The sequence below is a fragment of the Apodemus sylvaticus genome, chromosome 7, assembly GCF_947179515.1.
Source record: "Apodemus sylvaticus chromosome 7, mApoSyl1.1, whole genome shotgun sequence".
In the NCBI taxonomy this organism is placed as follows: domain Eukaryota; kingdom Metazoa; phylum Chordata; class Mammalia; order Rodentia; family Muridae; genus Apodemus; species Apodemus sylvaticus.
Window position 1 is genome coordinate 102,971,415 of NC_067478.1, and position 12,244 is coordinate 102,983,658.

Consider the following 12,244-nt stretch of genomic DNA (forward strand, 5'->3'; position numbering starts at 1 on the left):
TTTTATTTCTTTTCTTCATTCAGCACCTTCAAGAATTGTTCTCTTTAACCTTCTGGTACTTGCTGGCCAAACTTGCCACATTTAAGACTTTCTTGTCACTTTTGGGCTTCAGCAAATGAAATATAATGTATTTGGTTTTACTTAGATCAAGCGTTGAGTTGACCAGTCTGAAACTGAAGGATCTTTTTTTTTTTTTAGAAAATTCTGTCTTGTTATTTAAATTTCCCTTATTTTCTCTTTTATTAAAATAAAAAAACCAAACAAAAACCAAAAAACTTACACAGAATGTCAAATCTCTGTCACTTTTCTTTATAACAAGCTTTTTTCTCCTCATCGTCACTTTGGGTGACACATGAGGGTCTGAGCACCATCACTGACCTATCTCCTCTCTGCCCCCCTCTCCTCCTCCGCCCCCTCAGTGCCTTCCACTTCAGGCATCTGCATTTTCTTCCTAGGTCCTCCTTTTAGTTTCTAGAATGTTTTCCTATAGTTCTGTTTACTTACCTGCATTTATTCCTCAGTATTATATTGCCCTTGAACATATTTGTAGTAGTTAACTTAATGCTTATGCATGCTAGTTATAATAAAATAACATTAGGGCTGTTTCACCTGGCTATTTTCCTCATTACAGGCCACACATTCTTTTATGTCTAGTAACTTTTTTATTCTATGTGGGGACACTCTAGGTGGCACATCACAAGAAATCTTGACTGTGCTGTTTTTGTTTTTGTTTTTGTTTTTTTTAAGGGAGAGTTGCAGTGTATTCAGGTAGACATAATTATCTGTGGCTTCTTTAGATTCTTTTAAGAAATTTTGTTCATCTTCTTTCCATAGGTCCCATTTAGGCTTGTCTTTAGTCCTAAAGTGTAGCTTTTCCTATGAGCATGTTCCTTGTTCTTAACTCAGGGAGCTTTTCTGAGTTTCAACCAAAGTTACGAGTGAGCTCTCTGTCAGAGCTGTGTGTCTTCTGGTGTCTCCTCATGCTGTTGAGGCCCAGCGTATGCAGCATTTGTTGGGCCTTGTGGGCTCTCGCTGCACGTGCTGCATGCACGAGGCCCCATTCCGTGTGTCTCTTTCTTCCTGTTTACTCTGTCTAGCTAATTCAAGGTCCTTTAGCAGTTTTTAAATTACAGAAAGACTAATATGTTCAGCTTGAGTTTAGCTTACCCGAGCTATTATCTCAAGGGTCTCTAGTTGACAAGTTGAATGCTGGTTCTAAACATTATCTTTTTGGATCAGCCTTCAGGTGAAAGATAGTGTCTCTTTCGAATAACATCTTCTATACAAGCCAAGAATATACAGTGGAACACCATTGTAAGTTTCTCTGGCACTATTTGTCTGAGGAGCTTCGGCTCCTATGCTGTCCAAATGGCTAGATCCCCAGATGACAGAGAAATGTTCATGGCGAGAGTGAAAGTGAAGAAGCAAGATGGCCCTATCTAATAGTGCAAACAAATGCTATAATATTTAAAGTAATTACATCGCATTTAATCTTAAAAACAGAGAAGTTAGGGTTTTTATTTTCATTTTTGGCAACTCTAAGGGAATCAGCTTAAAATATTAAAGTACAGAAGTCAGTCTTAGCACCTTAAACATGGATTATAATGGTTTCTTCAGAGTCTACATTTTAAAGGTTTATTTTCCCCGAGACTTGAGCCTCCAAATATCAATTTTCAACTACCTCTAAATTCTTTTTTTTTCTTATTTAGTTTTTATACATAATCATAAACTTAACTTTGCAATCCAGCTGCACTTGAAGGGGAATGAGGAAAATATGGAACCCAGAGAACTTCAGTGAGAGCAGAGATTATAGGGTATTACGGGCAGATGGGGTGTGGGAGGGAGCGCTCTCCTGAGCTACAGAAGGAATGGTTTGATGGGTAAAATGCCCGCAAGTCAAAAGAAATTAGAGCCGTCCACAGTCGGAAATGGTGATCTCCTTGCTGGTCTTGCCATTCTTGGACCCAAAACGCTCCATGGCTTCCACAGTGCACACACCTTCTCTCACCTTCCCAAAGACCACACGCTTGCCGTCCAGCCATTTCAGTCTTGGCAGTGCGGATAAAAAACTGGGAACCATTTGTGTTTGGTCCAGCATTTGTCATGGGCAAGATGCCAGGACCTGTATGCTTCGGGATGAAGTTCTCATCCTCAAATTTCTCTCCATAGATGGATCTGCCGCCAGTGCCATTGTGGCGTGTGAAGTCACCACCCTGGCACATGAGTCCTGGAATCATTCTGTGGAAGGAGGAACCCTTATAGCCAAATCCTTCCTCTCCAGTGCTCAGAGCACGAAACTTTTCTGCTGTCTTTGGAACTTTGTCTGTAAACAGCTCGAAGGAGACGCAGCCCAAGGGCTTGTCATCGGCCATCACGTGGAAGAACATGGTGGGGTTGACCCTGGTTGCAGCAAGCAGTGAAAAGCGACAGTGGCGTCTGCAAAGGCTACCTCTAAATTCTTATAGATACTGAATTTACTTTATGTAGGCCAACACATCATTGGCCTCCAATGCTATTCTATACAACTTACAAGAGGCCAAAGGTAACTTTTGCAACAGTTGCTTAATAGAGAACACTTTCTATTTAAATCTGTGTGCTTACACAAAACAATTCTGAAACTAGATAATACCTTCATTTCAACTACTTAAATCTTGAGTGAAAAAGAAGTGATGTCTGCAATCCGAGCACTTGGAAATAAAAGACAAGAGGACAGGAGGATTAAGACTTCAAGGCCATCCTAGGCTATATAATATGACCATACTTTATATATATATATATATATATATATATATATATATATATATATATTCAATATATATTCATTCAATCCTAGGTACTTCAATTATTCCTCCATTATGTTATATCACATTTTATATGATAGTGTTTTAATAGAATACATCATATTCATTTTCCCATTTATTGCTAATTTCCCCCACTATAATAATAATGTTCTTTAAAATAAAATATTTTTATGTTTTACCCATCACTGTTTCTTTGAAGTCTAGAATCCCCAAGTGCTGCAAAGGTACATAGAGTACATTATTTTTTCACAAATACTTTATATCTCTCAATAGATTAGGCAACCCTGACTATAGATGGAGTCTTAGTTTGTTTACCTGTGGAAGTCCCTTAATTAGTAATAATTGATTTAATAACTGAATGAAACCTTGAACACTTCAGCAAATGTCATTGAATATAAAAGTCAAAACAGTACTTGGATGTTCCATGGGAAGAGAGGAAGTTAAAATGCTAATCTTGTTGGTGAGGGTCTTCGGTTTGATTTTTATAACAATTCATTCCTGGCTATGGCCAGTGGCCCCAGAATTCCCTCTGGTCTGTTCTGCTGAAAGAGTGGTACTGATTCTGAGCTGCATTGTTGTATTGTGGAGGTCGGGGACTGGAAGTTAGGATTTCACAGTCTTTTCTTGGCTCTGTTATGCTGTCTTTGCAAAGTGTGACCTTGGAGATTCACAGCCTCTTTGTGCGACTCTGTCCCTATGGAGATGAGAGAGCAGAAGAGAGGAGCCTTTGTCTCCCTTCCCACATAAGTGTTTGTTTTTAGCTTCATGAGTTTGCCAGAGTGCTTAGATACCAAGGTGACAGACGTCACAGGAAATGTGACAGCAAAATAACTTGTTAGGAAGACATATAAGTGTGGAGTGTTTTCCAAAAGGGTGCAGAGCATGGGGTCTAGAATAATGTAGCAAGACATTTCATGGCCCTTTCAGGGATTTAGTAGATAGCCAGTTTAGTTCCGATTCACTCGGGACTTGTCTATAGGAGTCTGGGTATAGTCAAGGGCATAGAGCGTGTGAATTTAGTAGATTAGTGATTTAATTTCAATTCAGAGAGGACTTGGCTATAGAGGTTGGCTGTAACCAAGGGAAAAAGGTGTTTCTAATGGACATGGATAGGGATCATTCATAGGGTCTCAGGTAGGGCATAGACGGCACACGCAGAAGCCAGAAAGAATTAGAATTGAGTGTGCCACCTGTCTTCCCTCACATGCTTGGCTTGCTGTGCTGTCTCCCGTTCCAAAACTGAGAGGCTGCCTCCAAAAGTGTCACAAACCACAACATGCAACTTGAGCTCAAGTACTCCATAACCCCATTTTTATTATGGTCATAAACAGTACCACTGTGGGTGAATAGGCATGGCTTTTTATTCATTTATTTAGGGGGCTGTTACCTGGTTTTAAGGGTACAGGGTTCCCAGAGTGTAACAAAAGCTTAGGGAGATGACTGTGGGGGAGAAAATAAAACCTGTCTTCATTTTCTCACCTCTTCATTTGCAGCCACATCACGAGAGATACTGAGAGCAATACAGAGTTGCCATAACAACTATTAAACTGTAATTAGTCAGGATGGGGGAGTAGAGTGAAGAGTGTGTGGCAAACAAAAACAAGGAAAAGAAAGAATTGAATAGAGGAAGAAAGACAGAATGTTCATAAGGAAAAGAAGGCACTATGGGTTCACCTTGGCATGGATGTCAACGAGGGTTCCCGTTATCTTAGATGGAGAGATAAGCTAGTGAGTTAAAATATGTGAATGGGGATAAAGCAAATAACAATAATTTGCGTAAGGATATATTTTAAAGCATTAAGTTCCAAGAATGAGTTGATTTGAGCTGGCGACTAGAGGACTAAAGCATCTCTACCCCCTGCCCCTCCCCCACCCCCAACCACACTATGAGGGAAATTTAGGATCATCATGAAAGTTCAAATTGACCCATGTGTGTGTGTGTGTGTGTGTGTGTGTGTGGTGAGATTTGCAAAGACATTACTCTATGATGAATTGACGTGTGGTAGGAGCACTGTGTCCTGGTGGCCCAATGCTTTCCACGCTCTTCTTTCTTCCTCAGAGACAACACTTCTACACCACATTCTCTGCCCTTCTAACTACCTGAAGAGCTACACCACTGAGAGGCACCAGGAGATGATACTGGGACATGGTATGGGTGGCAGATGTTATGTCTAATACTTCTCTCAAAGTCTAGATGAAGTACATTCATTCACTGAATGTTTTTGTTTTCTTGTTTTTTTGTTTGTTTGTTTTTAATAAAAAAGTCCAACTGTAGGTTGGCAGTGGGATGTTGGATGTGTCAGTGATCATGGTGAAGTGTTTTTATATATATTTAAGAGTAAAATTTAAGCAGTTGTGCTATGTGATCTTAAAATTCCTAGTGTGAATTAGAAACCAGAGAGGGATCAAGCCCATGTTAGCTAGCTACTCTAGTCAAAAACATGGAGGTGGAAGTGAAGATTGCTCCTTGGTAAGACAAGCAGGCATATTCTTTTTGGAAACAAAGAATTAAGATGCCTGAAATTCAGATTCAAATTCCTAGTGATGAAATACCCATTTACTCAACTTCGAAGAGTAGCATACTCATCTCTTCTGCTGCTTCTTTTTGCTCACCTCCACTCCCGTGGACTGGGAGGTTCTTGGTCCCCCTCATGGGTTTGACGACTGTGCCTTAGAACAGAATGGGACTGATAAAGTATGGCTGTGTCTGCTTTCAGTGCGAAACATTAGCAAACTCAACTACAAAAGGCCACCGTACAGAACAAAGAACTCGCAATGTATAGAGTACAATGGAAATCTCCCAGCTGCAAACAGAAGTGTCTTTGGCTGCCAAGACAGAGGGACCTTGCAGAAGACAGAGCATGAAAGGGATTCTGCACTAAACAAAAGTCAGAACACAATAGTATATATTTCAGGCACATGAAAGCATATGTGTCGGCAATACTAAAAAGACATGATTTTCCTGCAGAATGGGGGCAGAGGGAGAGCAGAAACCCAATCAGCCAATACAATTGTGGCAGAGAAACAGATCTGGCCTTGCGAAGGAAGAGGGGAGAAAAGCTTATTTTTTATGAATTAATCTCTAGTTGGTTTTCATAAGTTGTTCAGAAACAAGAGAGCCTATGAATAATACATACAGTACACAGGCCCGAAACCACAGAGCTATCTCTAGTCGCCATTGTGAAAATGAAGGCATTTTGAGAAAGATAATTGAGTACAGGGATCAGAGACAAGGCAAAGCAAAGTGGGGGTGTGAGCAGCAGCAGGGAACAGATGACTCCCCAGGGAGAAGGCTGTACATTTCTAATTTTCCCAGTCAGGTTTCAAATTCCTGGAAAACTGGAATAATTTTTTTGTCTTCTTAGAAAATTCTGTTTCCAGGTTATATAATACTTTGCCTGTAGTTGGTGTTCAAGAGTATTAATAGATAAATAAATTCAGTGTTGTTGTGGTGAAGAATTAAGACTGATTGCTAGCTGGTCATTGTTGTGCTGTGAGCCCTGAGATTGAAAGGGAGAAATCTATGTTCTTGGGGCTGACATTAGAGATGAGGCATTCTTAGGCTGTTCACCTGCTTAGATAAACAAGGGGATGCTGGGTCTTTACTGATCCTTCATACAGTGATATAATTCATTGATTGGCCAATAACCCTCAACATAGTACACTTGCTTTATCTAAAGACTGCAATAGAGAGCTAAAGTTGCAGGTCCTGCTCAGTGTTTCCACAGAACAATAGTTCCACAAAAAAAAAAAAAAATCTGTGGAAAAAGAATTCTGTGGTCAGTTAAGCTTGGGAAATGCTGCTTTCTATATTTCCCTTATTACCTTTTAAAACACACAGAGAAAACCCAAAGTAAATTGCCCAGGTGGGCCTTATTAATGCAATGCTTTCTGAATGAGGTTGACCATGGAAGAATTTCCTGTGCTTTGTATCTGTTGTCTCCCCCCCTCCCCATTCAAAACCCACTAGTATTTTTCAGAGTAAGTTTTCCATGAAGTTAAAAGTGATGGCTAATTTTAGGTGTCAGCTTGACTAGACTGGAGGATGTCAAGATAGATGGTAAGACATGGTTTCAGGGCATATCTACGAGGGTATCATTACGGAGAGTAGCAGCTTAATCAATAGATTTGCTATGAAAGTCTGTTCTCACCACTGTAGGCTGGTAGCACCCAATCCATTGCAGGCCTGAATGGAACAAGACAGTGGAGAAATGTGAATACTCTGTCTCTTCTTATTGAGAAATGTCTATCTTCTGCCCTTGGGCCCTCATACTCTGGCATTAATGCCACATCACCCCTTCTCCCCATTTTTATAGTTTTGGTTTACCCCATCAACTCCACTGCATACTTTGGACTCAGGAAGAGGCACCACACCAGCTTTTGTGGTTCTCCAGGCAGAAGAGGCATTTCATGGGCTTTCTCAGTTCTATCATCTTGTGGGCCAATTTCTCTTTACATCATCTCTTTCTATAACTGTATATCCTCTTGGCTTTTTTTCAGCTGAAGAACTCTGTCCAACAAACCAGGAACCCTGATTCTAGACATTTGAGGCTGGGCATGTCCTAAGTCCCTTGCATATTCCAGGAATGAGGACAAGAGTGAGTAGTGAAGTATCACATGGCTTGTCATCAGACATTCACAATCATACCCAGTTTCTTTGATCCCAAATATAGGTTGCATTCCTTTCAAAGCAGACCCCAGATGTGACCAAGGAGAGTTTTGCTTTCCACCCACTATTTAGTATGCCCTCTTTGTTTGGATCACAATCTCCAAACCTAGTGAAAGACACTTTAATCGCAGCCATGGTCAAGGCAAGTAAGTCCATTGGGCTATGACTATGCATGGTCTCTGGACCATCTTCCCCTTGCCAGCCATTGCCACTCACTAACCTCAGAACGTGTGGCTTTTATTCAGATTGGCCCATCCCAAAATGATTTAGAAAAGAGATGACAAGCTCCTGCCATTCAGAGTAGACACAGGGCCTGTTCCAAGGCACCCTGGATTCTGACTGGGTAGCTGTTTTCCTAGCAATCTTTCAGAGTGATTCAAACCTTTGTCTTTGAGTTTCCACTAGCAACCTGGGTTATGTAGGATCTACCCTCCCTTTTAAGAGGTGAGGAGACCTTTCTAGAGCCATTACAGTAGAGTATCCATGGAGCATCAAGACCTTCTGTGAGATGTGTTGTCATCCAATAAGATGCCATGACATCAATACTTTACTTATTCTCTCTTCTTGGCCCTGTGGTCTTGTGGCCTTACTTGGTGCTTGCTAGTGTGTGAGGAAAGACTTATATATCCATGAATTTGCCAGGCATCGTTTCTTTCATTGAAAGTATGTAGAGAAGGAGTTGGAGTCAACTTCCTCTGATAAAATTAGTTATTTGCATTGTTGTCCCATTCTGCAACACCCTTCCCCCTCCCCCATCTTACATTGGCTTCAAGTGATTACTCACAGCAGACCTTCTAGACAGGACAGTTCTAAAGTCATAGCTTTGCAAATGACTGCAAAGCTCTCTTTAAGTTAACTTCCCAAGCCCCCAGTGCCTCATTTGGAAAGCAAGGGTGATATCACTCACTGTACTGATTATTGGAAAATTTAATGAACCTCTGATGTACAGAAAGCCTTAATTGTTGTGAACTAACTTATGTTTCTCTATTTTCCTAAATATCAGTGCTGGCCAACAGAATCCTCTGCAGTGATGGACACTTGTGTCTGTGCTGACAGGCATATTAGTTAAAATAGCACATGGACTACTGGAAGGGTGACCAAGGAACTGAAGCGGCCATCTTGTTTAGTTCTAGCAATTTAAATTTAACCACTCTCAGTTAGTAGTGACCACATTGAAGAACAGAGTTCTTTGTAATTTTACCAGTGGTTTTGAATGCTTGAGGGTCTCCAAAAGATAAGGTTGGACATCGGTCTCATTCTAGAAAGTCAGTGGCCAGTACTTTGGGTTCCAGATATCCATGTAAAAAATGGATACCTCGGAAATAGTATCATAAGAGCTGTACCCACCATTGGCATGTCTTCCTATGAGCCTGGAGAGAACTCACACACCCAGGAAATTGAGATCAGGTCCTGATGCTATTTCAATATGCCCAACTCTGAGAAAGACAGTATGTGTAATGGAGAGGTTTCTAAACTCTTCCCACAGAAACGTAGACTCCCCACGAGACTTCATCTTCCTCTGTTCCAGACAGCTATATACATCTTTCCATTGTTTCAAAGTTAAAAGAATGATACTTGCTAGGATTTCAGAACCTTGTCAGTTAGAACAAACCACCTAGGCCCATATGAAGTCACTTCTCACTCAGAAATAAGCTAAATTTATAAATGTCAAGGCCTTGGAAATGTTAAAACCATTAGAGAAAGAGAGTTGAGGAATCGGGGGTGGGGGGGTGGGGGGGAGAATGAGGATGTAAATTTGGTGAAAAATTAGAATAGCATGCAATATTTATTTTTGTAGTGCAATTTACATATCTAAAATCATTTTGCTAAGAAACATAAAATGTATTATGTATAACTTGATTTGCTCATAAAATTATCATTTAGGTAAAATTAGAGACGTGAAGAACAAAATGGAAAAAATAGGAAAGAACAGACTTTTTAACTGATTCATTTCTTTATATATTTATTTAACAAAAACATCCTGGGGGAAATTTCTTCTGAGTCTCTCTCTCTCTCTCTCTCTTCCTCTCTCCCTCTCTCCCTCCCTCCCTCCCTCTCTCCCTCTCTCCCTCCCTCTCTCCTTCCCTCCCTCCCACCCTCCTTCTACCCCTTTCTTGCTCCCTCTACCTTCCATGGTCTCTTCCTCCTCTTTCTCTTCTTCCCTCCTTCCATGACTCCTTCCTTTCCTGCCCTTCGCTTTCTTCTTTTATTGTTTTCCTTCATTTCTTTCTCATTTTGGGTCTTTACCTCTTTACCAACACCATCCTCTCTTTGATTTAAGCCCGATTTCTTGTTTCAGACCATGCAATGAGAGTGACTGGTTATCATTTCCCTCACACCACCATCTTTAATCACAATTATGTGAGCCTTCTCCAGCAGTTCTTTTGTACAGCAAAGGAGCCCATATTTTCCCTTGGTAATATGCCTTACTAGCTCCTGCTCGCCAGCACAAGAACTCCCTAGACAAGGGAGGCTGGAGCTCCAGAGTAGGTTCATGCTGCTATTGCTGCTGTGTGGCTTGGCAGTGGCTGTCGGTGAATAGGACAATGCTTCCATTGTCATTATCCCTTAGTGAGAATCGTGTGCTGGTTGTGAGGAGGATAATGACTGTTATTGTAACTTGTATCTCTGAACTGCTTAACAAGTGCCAGACACTGTCCTGGGCAGGTTACATTCATTTCAACTTAGTGTTTACCAAACTCTTAAAAGAATAATGCCAGAATTACCCTTTTTGATGGACAGCACATGATTCAAAGAAGGGTAAGTATCTGGTTGGTACCTGATTCCACAACTGGTTAGCTAGTGAGCTTCTCTGTGAGCCTGGATTGAACCCAGTTTGTATGACTCTATTATCTGACCTTCTGGCTATTATCCCATCGTTCTACAACATGGATACATTTATTTACATAGGACTTTGTGGGTTAGATTTTTTTTTCTCTCACATGCATGATTAGCCCGTGAGATTCTCGGAGCAACAGCTTTACTGGAGACATGACAGTTGGTCTGAACAAAAGGCAGTGACTGGCATGGAAGCTAACATGAGCCCATGCACACCTGCAAACTTTTCAGGCCTTATGCCAGTGAGACGGAGGTAGGCAGAGGGGAGGAGGCTGGCACAGCCAAGTAAACTGCAGTGACAAGTTTACATGAGGATGGAGAGACACCGGGAGGGCAGGCTGCAGCCTCTCTTGCTGTTCTTGTTTATTTGTTTCTCCTTTTAAAATTCTTCTTTATGAGGCTGCCATAAAAACACTCATTAGGCAGTGTTGATTTTCATTAATGTTGATTCTCCGAGAGCTTAATCAATCTTCTGCGACCAATGACCTCATTCCCATGGGAGAAGAAAGCTGTTTAACAAATTAGCTTTACAGATTGTAGGTAAGGCATACAGATGTGAGGTAGCCTGTGTTGCCAAAACAGGACATAGATTAGTGGTTTAATATGCATAAAAACAGTAGCAGTAAATTGTCTCCTTGCTGTTACCAAATGCATCATTAGGAAGCAGCTGTCCTCTCCCCCTCTGGCCCTCCTCGCTCTCCTTCTTAGGCGCACTTTCGCCTTCTGTGCTATCTGACTTCCAACAGCACCTAGAGGCATGCGCACATCTGTGTTATGAGGAAGGGACAGGACTCACAGATGTACAGGGACTCAGGGGGAAACGCCAACCTTCCTGTCGCTGTTGACTAGAGACTGCCCTAGGAACAATTACTCTTCAAGGTTACAGGACAAACTTTTCCTCATGATTGACACCTCAACAGAATAGGACTTTGGTGATTCTGTTATTCTGAGTATAACTTGCGGTTTATTATCACGATGATGACTACCTCTCTAGGTGGCAATTCCCAAAGCAGGGAGGAATCTCCTGGCCAGGTAGCATAGTCAGCCACTGGGAGAAGCCCTAGGAGCTTGGATGAGAGGGTCTTAGGCCTGAGGACAAAGGCATGGCAAAGATTACCTTCTCCTGTGGCCCAGTTTTGCTGCTGGCTGTGTCTGGTGGCACTGACTTTCATACATGAGCCCTAGCCTTTCTGCTGCTCCTGCTGGCCATTGGTCCTGGCTCTGTTGTACAGCTGGAAGCGACTGTAAGTGCTTCCTCCAGGTTACACCGGGGACCTGGCACCTGAGTGGGACTGGACACCAGCTGTGTTTCAGCACCAATGTGTTTACTCCCTGTGTCCTCCATGGTTGCCAGCTACATTCATTTTCTTAGCTTTCCTCTGGGGGACAACAAGGAACAGAGTTCTTTTCTTGTATTGGGGAAGAAAACTAAGAGGGTCAGGTTGCCCTGATTTGACTGTAGCTTCCCAGTCACAGAGCCAGAGTCCTGCCGGTCAGGGTCTTCTGAGAGGAGAAGTAAGGAGGGGGATAATTGGAGGGGTACAAGAGGGCCCTGTGGGCTCTGTTGGCAGAGCTGATTCCTGCTTTCTGTATTGTTGCTCTGGCTGCCTTGGGCTCAGGTGCTTAGTTCGCTGCCTAGCTGGCTCAGCAAGTAAGCCTTCTCTGTGGCTGTGATGTGTCCCTAGGGACAGCACACATTTCCATTCTGGCTCTACCAAAGGCTGTGCTTTGAGATGTTCTTGGCATCCAGGTGCCAGGGCAGCAGATGTGTGGCAGAGGTTAGCCCTGGGAAATGCTAACCTCTTGTCATAGTCATGTCCCCGGATGGCCTGGCTGATATGATAGGGAGTCTTTCTCCCTTCAGCCTCTAACTCTAAAGTCTGCAGTGCAGTTCCATGCCTGAAATCAGGTCACCCTCTTAACTCTGCAGTCACAT

At 42.1% G+C, this 12,244-nt stretch overlaps 1 pseudogene; it reads right to left on the reverse strand.

The window, feature by feature from the left end:
* Window positions 1-1,845: 1,845 nt before the first annotated feature.
* LOC127689800 (peptidyl-prolyl cis-trans isomerase A-like) lies at window positions 1,846-11,653 on the reverse strand (annotated as a pseudogene).
* Window positions 11,654-12,244: the final 591 nt, after the last annotated feature.